General features: G+C 43.3%; 1 non-coding gene across 1 annotated transcript; it reads left to right on the forward strand.

Annotated features, from left to right (window-relative positions):
* The first annotated feature begins 1,762 nt into the window (after positions 1–1,762).
* TRNAM-CAU (transfer RNA methionine (anticodon CAU)) lies at positions 1,763–1,835 on the forward strand. Its single transcript has one exon. It is a non-coding gene; the product is annotated as a tRNA-Met (tRNA).
* The last annotated feature ends 7,063 nt before the right edge of the window (positions 1,836–8,898 follow it).

Consider the following 8,898-nt stretch of genomic DNA (forward strand, 5'->3'; position numbering starts at 1 on the left):
CTACAAGATGGAGGATATTAACGAAAGATAGCACACATCCATACTAAATGTCATAACAGCAAAAACCATAAGATAGTTACTGACAATGAGTCATGCAATTCCGAGGGAAAAACTAGTATGCTACGTTCCTCCATGCTACATTCTTTCAAATGAGAATGAAAGAATCAAGAATGGGCCTTGAAGAGTGAAGATGAGGAGAAATAATGGGTGTGTGGACCGCGCATTGGAGTGGGAATTCCTAGATAAGGAAAGGTATATGGTCTGTTTAATTAAGGGACTCTAAAATACTTGTTAAAAAAACAAAAAAAAGCAAGTAGTGCTTTCCAGTAACAAAGTCTACTGCAAATTTGAAGGTGGAAATTTAAACAACTTTGAGCCTGTTACAGTGGAATTTTGTCCTGCCCCACCCGTTACCAAATTCATGTCGAAACCCTGAATCCCAATAGGCGTTCTTATAAGAAAAGATGGAAATATGTGTAGAGAGAGAGACCGTGGGAGAATATAGCAAGAAGGTAAGTGACCATCTGCGAGCCAAGGAGAGAGGCCTCAGGAGAAACCAAAGCTAACAACCCTTCTAGCCTCCAGAACTGAGAAAATTTTCTGTTGGTTAAGCCACTCAGTCTGTGATATTTATTATGGCAGCCCTAGCAAACTAGTGCAGAATGGGAGTTACAGCATCAAAATAAAATATTTAGAAAGATGCATTTATAAGAATCCGGAAGTTTGAGAGTATAGGAACTGGACCAGATAGGACAGTTTGTCCTGTCAGCTCCTGAGGTCAGGGATGGCTCAATTTCTTCTGAATCCTCAAAGCCTTCAGGTAGCACAGTACCTGCAATGGAATGTGTCCTCGAGAATCATGTGGTGGGTCTGGGCACCGCACTTCGAGAACTAATGATTTAAGGTGTTTGTAGGGATGTGAGGGATAAAGGGCCAAGGATGCCTTGGAAATCTAGAACATAAACGCCGGGTACATGGCAGGTGGTGAATTAAAGTTTGTTGAATGGACCAACGAATCTAAAATTCTATAGCTATTTGCTTAACAAATGAGTGTGGTGGTGTGGAGAGGAAAAGGGGAGATTACATGATATAGAGGGAGAAAGAGGGCAGCACACTTTTTGGAAAACAAAATCTGCTTTCAAGATCTGGTTTTGCCCCTTATCAGCTGTGGATTTAGTTCTGCTGAGCCTCAGTTTCATCAGTAAGATGGGGATAATGATGTATAGATTTATGGCAAATAAATAAATAAATAAATTGGACTAAATGAAATTACGGAAATAAAATCTTTAATAGGGTATTTGCAACATAGAGGTGAAGAAAACATGAAGACTCATCATAAAATCAGTTGGTGATATTTTGAGGGGACTATCTCAGGTGACATAAGTGGAAATGCAAATTTAAATTAAGAGAGGTAAGTGTAAACTGCAGGCATGTTTGGGAGCTTGTCATTCATTCAACTAGCATTTAGTGAAAGCCCGCTATTCCAACTAAGGAAACTGGACAGTTAATATTGCCTAATATATCTGAGGGGACGAAGATCCAGATCAATAGAGAATGAGGTCAGGCATAATTGTTCAGTACACTATGGCTTCCAAGTGTGCGGTTCTTCCGATGGGCTAAAAAGGATCCTACGCGTGCCTATTGGAGATAATCTGGGAGAACTAGCGACCTTGGGCGAAGAAAACTGAAGTCCCAAAATAACCCGCCTGGGGAAAGAAATTAGGAAATTCCTGTGGAAGCTGGCGTGGTGTTGTACTTCGTCGCCCTCTTAGCGCAGTGGGCAGCGCGTCAGTCTCATAATCTGAAGGTCCTGAGTTCGAGCCTCAGAGAGGGCAGCTTTTGCAAGGAAAGTTTACCTTCCTGGTACTTGTTATGGCTGTAATCCACACTCCCTTTACAGCGGGGGTATAATTCCTTCTTTTCTAAAATATCAAGCATGTGGAATTGTGTCCGGCCCAGAGCTTTCCCACAGTAGCTGTCTAGGGGTGCGCTTTCGACACGCGCTCCCGGCTCCGCGCAGTGGCTGTTTCTGGATGAGTCTGGAGACTCCGCCTGCAGTCCTGTGCTGGCTCCACCTTGGCAGGGGTGGAGCTCAGGAATGTTGAGTGGTCCCGAAAAACCAGGTGGAACACAAGACTTCTAGTCCGGAAAAAACCCCCACATGCCTCAAATAGCCAATAGCATGGTAGGGGGCTGGGGTTAGCGGAATTTGTAACCCGCTCACTTGGGAGGCAGCGGCCTGCAGGATCCAGGTCTGCGTTCTCCAGCTTTGTTCCTTTCTTCCCTCTGGGTGGGCTACCTTCGCTTCCCAGTTGATCACCTCAAAGCTGTACGCCTGGGTGCAGATGTCGAACACATTGATCTTCTTATTTTTATCTGTTTTTATTTTTATGGTACACAGACGACAGGGAATCATTGGGCATCTTTGAAGTATAATAAATCGGATCTGTTTTTCCCCAAATGGTTCCCATGGCAGGGGCTGGCGATACCTTGACCGACATCCAACAGACTGTATGTAGTCGATGAGGGAAAATCAAGGAGCGACGAGGGGCAGGAACTCCGAGCAGGTGCTCAGAGAAAATCTGTGCTGCGCTGGGCTGGGGTGGTCACTTTCTTCTCAGAAATGCAGAGTGCTACACGGCGAGTGGGAGGGTGGGCTCCCACTCCCTGTTACAGGAGCCGAGGGAAGTTAATTTTATGACAAGAAGACCTCTCCGCTTCTCGTAACTGGGGATTCAACCTCGGAAAAAAGGAAAGCCGATGACGCGAACCTAGAGAAGCTAAAAAGAGAAGCTAGAAGCAGGAACGAGAGACATTTGGGGAACAGATCCGGGCTTGGAGAGGAAATTGCAAAGCGTCAGTCAGCCGAAGGAAGGTTCTGATACCCAGCGGAATTTATAGAAAATAAATTCAGAAACAGAGAAAGGAGAGTGGTGGGCAGTCTGTCCTTAACGAGGCGTTATATCCGCCTGTCAGGGATCCCATCGTCGCTGGTCCTGAATCTAATTGGCGTTTAATCTGTAACGCCAGTCCTGAACGACAGTCTCAGAAATCCTTCAAACTCATGTGCCACACACAGAAACCGAGATACTTTTTTCTCTTTTGTTATAGAGGCTCCTTGAGAGAGAAATGAATATACAAAAATGTCTCAGCAGAAAGTACTGAAAAGCAATCTGTGGGGAAAAGAAAGAGAGATCAGACTGTTACTGTGTCTATGTCGGAAGAAGTAGACAAAGAGACTCCATTTTGTTCTGTACTAAGAAAAATTCTTTTGCCTTGAGATGCTGTTAATCTGTAACCCTACCCCCAACCCTGCTCTCGCAGAAACAAGTGCTGTGTCCACTCAAGGTTTAATGGATTTAGGGCTATGCAGGATGTGTTTGTTAAACAAATGCTTGAAGGCAGCATGCTTGTTAAAACTCATCACCACTCCCTAATCTCAAGTACCCAGGGACACAAAACACTGTGGAAGGCCACAGGGACCTCTGCCTAGGAAAGCCAGGTATTGTCCAAGATTTCTCCCCATGTGATATTCTGAAATATGGCCTGGTGGGAAGGGAAAGACCTGACCGTCCCCCAGCCCGACAGCCCTAAAGGGTCTGTGCTGAGGAGGATTAGTAAAAGAGGAAGTCCTCTTTGCAGTTGAGATAAGAGGAAGGCATCTGTCTCCTGCTCGTCCCTGGGCAATGGAATGTCTTGGTGTAAAACCCGATTGTATATTCTATCTACTGAGATAGGAGAAAACCGCCTTACGGCTGGAGGTGAGACATGCTGGCTGCAGTACTGCTCTTTAATGCACTGAGATGTTTATGTATGTGCACATCAAAGCACAGCACTTTTTTCTTAACCTTGTATATGATACAGAGACATTTGTTCACATGTTTTCCTGCTGACCCTTTCCGCACCACTACCCTGTTGTCCTGCCACATCCCCCTCTCCGAGATGGTAGGGATAATGATCAATAAATACTGAGGGAACGCGGGCGGCGCGGGTCCTCCGTAAGCTGAACACCGGTCCCCTGGGCCCACTATTCTTTCTCTATACTTTGTCTCTGTGTCTCTTCTCTCAGTCTCTCGTCCCACCCGACGAGAAACGCCCACAGGTGTGGAGGGACAGGCCACCCTTTCACGATCCCACCCCATCCATTCTCAGAGCCTAAAATTAAGCTAGTCAGAGGAAGGGATTTACAGAGCGGGACTGCATTGTGGGACAATCCCTGCATTTTGGCTCTCCCTCATACCCTCTTCAGATTGGGCCCAAGCCTCACATTCTGAGGATGATACTCAGGACATGAGGGCGCCCTGAAAAAGGGCTGATACCTCCGCAAACTCAGAGTGAGGCACACAGCCTGGAGGAAATGAGAAAACTATCACAAGTCTTTCAGATTCACAAATGCCATGTTCCCTTAGTTTTAAGGCGGCGAAAGTCAAGTAAGGACCCAAATAACTACCAGACATCTCAGAACGCTTTGGGTAAGAGTGCGGAGACAATTGCCTTGTTCCCATTACAGTTTGCAGTTATTAATTTCATGGAAGAGAGCAAGTCACACCAGGGGCAAGACACAGTAGGAACTGCCAGATTAAGTAGCACAGATATCCCGGAATGTTCTGCGGCTCTTGTAGTTTAAGGAAGTTTTGATTACTGACTGACTGTTGATGAGTCAACAGTTGATGAGGAGGAGGTTTTGGGGCTGGCCATTCCAGGCTCCACGTTCACACCACGGCACCACCATTCCTAGGATGTCTAGACATGTATAAGTGCAAAAACCGTGTATGTACAGAAAATGATTTATTTATATGTCACAGCACTTGTAAGTTTAAAAATTTCAATAAACACTTTTTTTTTTTGAGACTGCAGTGGTGTGATCTTGCTTCACTGTAACCTCCACCTTCCAGGTTCAAGCGATTCTCCTGCCTCAGCCTCCTGGGTAGCTGGGATTACAGGCGTGCACTACCACGTCCAGCTAATTTTGTATTTTTAGTAGAGACGGGGTTTCGCCATGTTGGCCAGGCTGGTCTCAAACTCCTGGCCTCCAGTGATTCCCCCGCCCCCGCCTCGGCCTCTCACCGAGCCTGGCCTAATAAGCACTTTTTTAAAGTTTTATCATTTTAATTAAATATTTCAGGCTTTAAATAGGAAAGGGAATGAGATAATTTTTGTTCGTTTTCCCAGGTTGCTGAACAAAATAATTACCAGAAAGAAATCAACATTTAGCTTTAATTTTTGATGCTACAAGACCCCTCTGGAGACAGTGTTCACGCAGTATCTGGAGAGTGTTATTTAGGCTCCTGCTTCCTCACGCAGTCCCCTCCAACAATGCTGTTGGTCCATTGTGCTTCCCGCTGTCCTTAGTCCATCTCATCCATGAGTAGGCCATCAGCTCCCCCAGACCAGCAGCGGTGGGCTTTCCTTTGAAATCTGGAGGGTCTGGAGGGCTGCACAAACTTCCCTTGACTTAGTTATCTCAGAGCATTGTGATGGAAAAGAAACATCCCATGCAAGTGGACAGCACTAGGTTGTGAACTGGAAGGAAGGTTGGAAAGGAGAGATACCCATTACACATTTCACTTTCTTGAACTCAGCAGCAGAGATAAGGATGAAATCAATAGCTTGAGAGAACTAGGAAATTTTAGGGCCGTGTTTGCATGTGTGTATATACCTATTGTTAACAAATTGGTAATAGATCATAAATATGATCTAATTAACTTTTTTTCTGATTGTCAGCCACACAAAAAAATTTCTCCTAATGTCTGATTATAAATAATAAAGTAAAATCTAAAGATTTTTATGTTTTTTAAGACTCTTTTCACCCATAAAAGGTCCCTGGTCTTTCTTTTATGGATATTATTTTTTTAAATTGATAGACATTATTTTTTAGAGAAGTTCTGGGTTTAAAGAAAAATTGATCAGAATAGATAGAATTTCCATAAACTCCATCACTCTCCCTCTCTTACAATTTTCCCTATTATTAACATCTTGCATCAGTGTGGTGCATTTGTTACAATTGGTAAACCAGTAATTATCAATACATTATTGTTAACTGAAGTCCACAGTTTACATTACAGTTTGCTCTTTGTGTTATACATCCTGGGTTTTTTTTTTTAACAAACGTATAATGACATATATTTACCCTTATAGTATCATAAAGAGTTAATGCCAGTTAATTGTTGAAGGAACTGGGCCTTTTATCCTTAGAAACACCTCTATGTTGTATTTATTTCACTGTATCTATTTCCTGCCCCTTGACATGTTTCTTCATCTACTCTATTTCTTGTAAACTGGTAGTTACAAGTAGAGGCTCACTTAGATTCAGCTTCAAATCTTTTAACAAGACAATTTGATAGGTGGGCTTGTGCACTTTCCATTGCTTCGCTTTATGAGGTACATAATGTCTGGTTCTCCAACTTTTAGTCACCAATATTAGCACTAATGTGTGGTTCAGCTGCCATTCATAAATACATGTATATATAACTCATATATTTATGTGAATATATATATTTATGTGTTGATAAATAAAATGATACACAAAAATTAGAAAATAACATTGAAAGAATGAACATAAAAGTAAACAAGAAGAGATTAACTCTTGAATGCACAGTTTAGAAAAGAATCAAAAGTATATCTTCGAGCTCCTTAGAATATAATGAAAATGGGGGCTTATAACGACATATTTCTAAGGATTCTGTAGAAACTGCTTTCTCGTTTTAAATTATACCTTTAAATATCCAAGTTACAAAACATTAGAAGAAATCAGTGCATCAAATATAAGAAGTAAGAAAAAGAAGAAGCAGAAGCAGAAGAAGGAGGAGAAGAAGAAGAAGAAGAGGAAGAAGAAGAGGAAGAGGAAGAAGAAGAGGAAGAAGAAGAGGAAGAGGAAGAAGAAGAAGAAGAAGAAGAAGAAGAAGAAGAAGAAGAAGAAGAAGAAGAAGAAGAAGAAGAAGAAAAGAAGAAGAAGGAGAAGAAGAAGAAGAAGAAGACGGTAGCCCAAAAGAAAACCAGAAAATGGAATGGTGAAGGAAACACAGGAATTAACTAGAAAATTGGAAAATCTGCTTGGTCATTTGAAAACAAATGGAAAATTGTCAGTCAAATGTCAATAATAATAATAATAATAATAAGGGGCTATGGAGAAAGCACAAAGGAAAACCAAAAAACATTAGTGAATGCTATTATTAAGATTTTAGAAATGTGGCAGGATAAGTTTTTTAAGTATTGCTTTGTGTTTGATTTTCTGTTTCCTTATACTACTCACCTCATCTGTTCAAGGCAGTAACCGTATTTTATAGGACCTTAACTCTACACATGGTGATGAAGTGAGTTAAACGCAGTCTACATAGACAGTGTTTCGGTACTCAGGAAGCTCCCATTCTAGGGGAGAGAAAAACAAACCAATAATTCAAAGACATACTTTCCGGAGGAGACGATATTTGTGAAGATGTAATAGGAACTGAGAGATCGTGTGGGCATCACTTTTAGCTGTACTTGTCTAAAGACGGGAAATTTGCACTGACACCTGAGTACCTAGAAGTGCCAAACCTGTGGCAGGAGTGAAAAAGAAGGAAGGATGGAAGCAGGCGCAACAAGACTCTTACACGGGGATCAATAAAACACGGGCTCTAGGGAGGCGGCAGTTTCCTCTGATCTTCTCCCAGGTAAGAGGCACCGATGTCGTCAACAGGAGAAACAACGGGGAATACAAACTAAGAGACATAAACCAGACAAGAAATTGGAGAATGCGGGCGTCGATCCCGCTACCTCTCGCATGCTGAGCGAGCGCTCTACCGCCTGAGCTAATTCCCCAAAAGACGAACATTTCACCCCACCCATTTTCCTGGTTATTAGGAGCATGCCGGTGCTTTGTGTCGCCAAACCCCTGGCAGGACAAGATTGAGGGCCGAGCTTCTCAGATACTGCCTTCAGCAAAGTTCTATGAGCCTGACAGTGCGAATAATAGGGATTTCCAAAGAAGGTCATGAGGGAGACCTCTCTCCTCACTTCCCAATTTCGCCTTCTTCATCTCTCGGAATTAGAGAGCACATTCTGGATGGAGAAGCACCACCCGGAACTGCCTGGCTTGGGGGCACAGCTATTCCAGCACGCTCTAGAGTTGTGATCGTCACCTGCTCCTTGCCGCCACCGCCGCCCGGAAGTGGTGGGGCAGCTTCTCCCAGCCCCAGAGCTTCACGGCATAGCCGCATCTTCAATAGCACTTTCCTCCTGTAGGACTCAGAAAGTGATGGAGAACCTTGGAGGAGTTGAGAAAGAGAAAGCTTGAGAATTTTCATCTCAATCTGTGGATACATTCCTGAAGCACTTCTTCAGCACCAGGCACAGTGGATGAGGCCAATAATCCACATAGATACTGCCACAACAATAACGAGTACTGTGCAACTGTCATCTAGGCCAGATACCATTGGTAGCCTAGGGATTAAAAGAAGCTGGAGAGTGCAGGCGTCGATCCTGCTACCCCTTGCATGCTAAGCAGGCGCTCTACCGCTTGAGCTAATCCCACACACTACGCTTGTCTTTTCTGCCAATTTTTATAACCTGGACACAAATATCGTCCTATGTCCCACTTAAGTTTCCAGGTTTTCGAACACCTCCGGAAACTTCCCTACCAAGGCGAAGCCAGGAGTGAAGCTTCTGGGAGACAGCCTCAGACCTGGAAGGCAGTGACCATCCTCTGCTTTTTCAATCTGAGTCGGGATCCTGAGAAAGAGAGAAAAGATCTCATTAGGAAAGCTCTAGTTCTAATCTGATTTCACTCTCCCATTAGATGAAAGAGAAGGAAGTACCGTTCGTAATTAGCAGTTACCTCAAATGCTCTGTTGAATGCATCACTTTTTAAGAACACAAACCTGGAAATAAACCCAAGTATCTTTTCACCGATTGATCCTT

Source organism: Gorilla gorilla, chromosome 5 (genome assembly GCF_029281585.2).
Source record: "Gorilla gorilla gorilla isolate KB3781 chromosome 5, NHGRI_mGorGor1-v2.1_pri, whole genome shotgun sequence".
Lineage (NCBI taxonomy): Eukaryota > Metazoa > Chordata > Mammalia > Primates > Hominidae > Gorilla > Gorilla gorilla.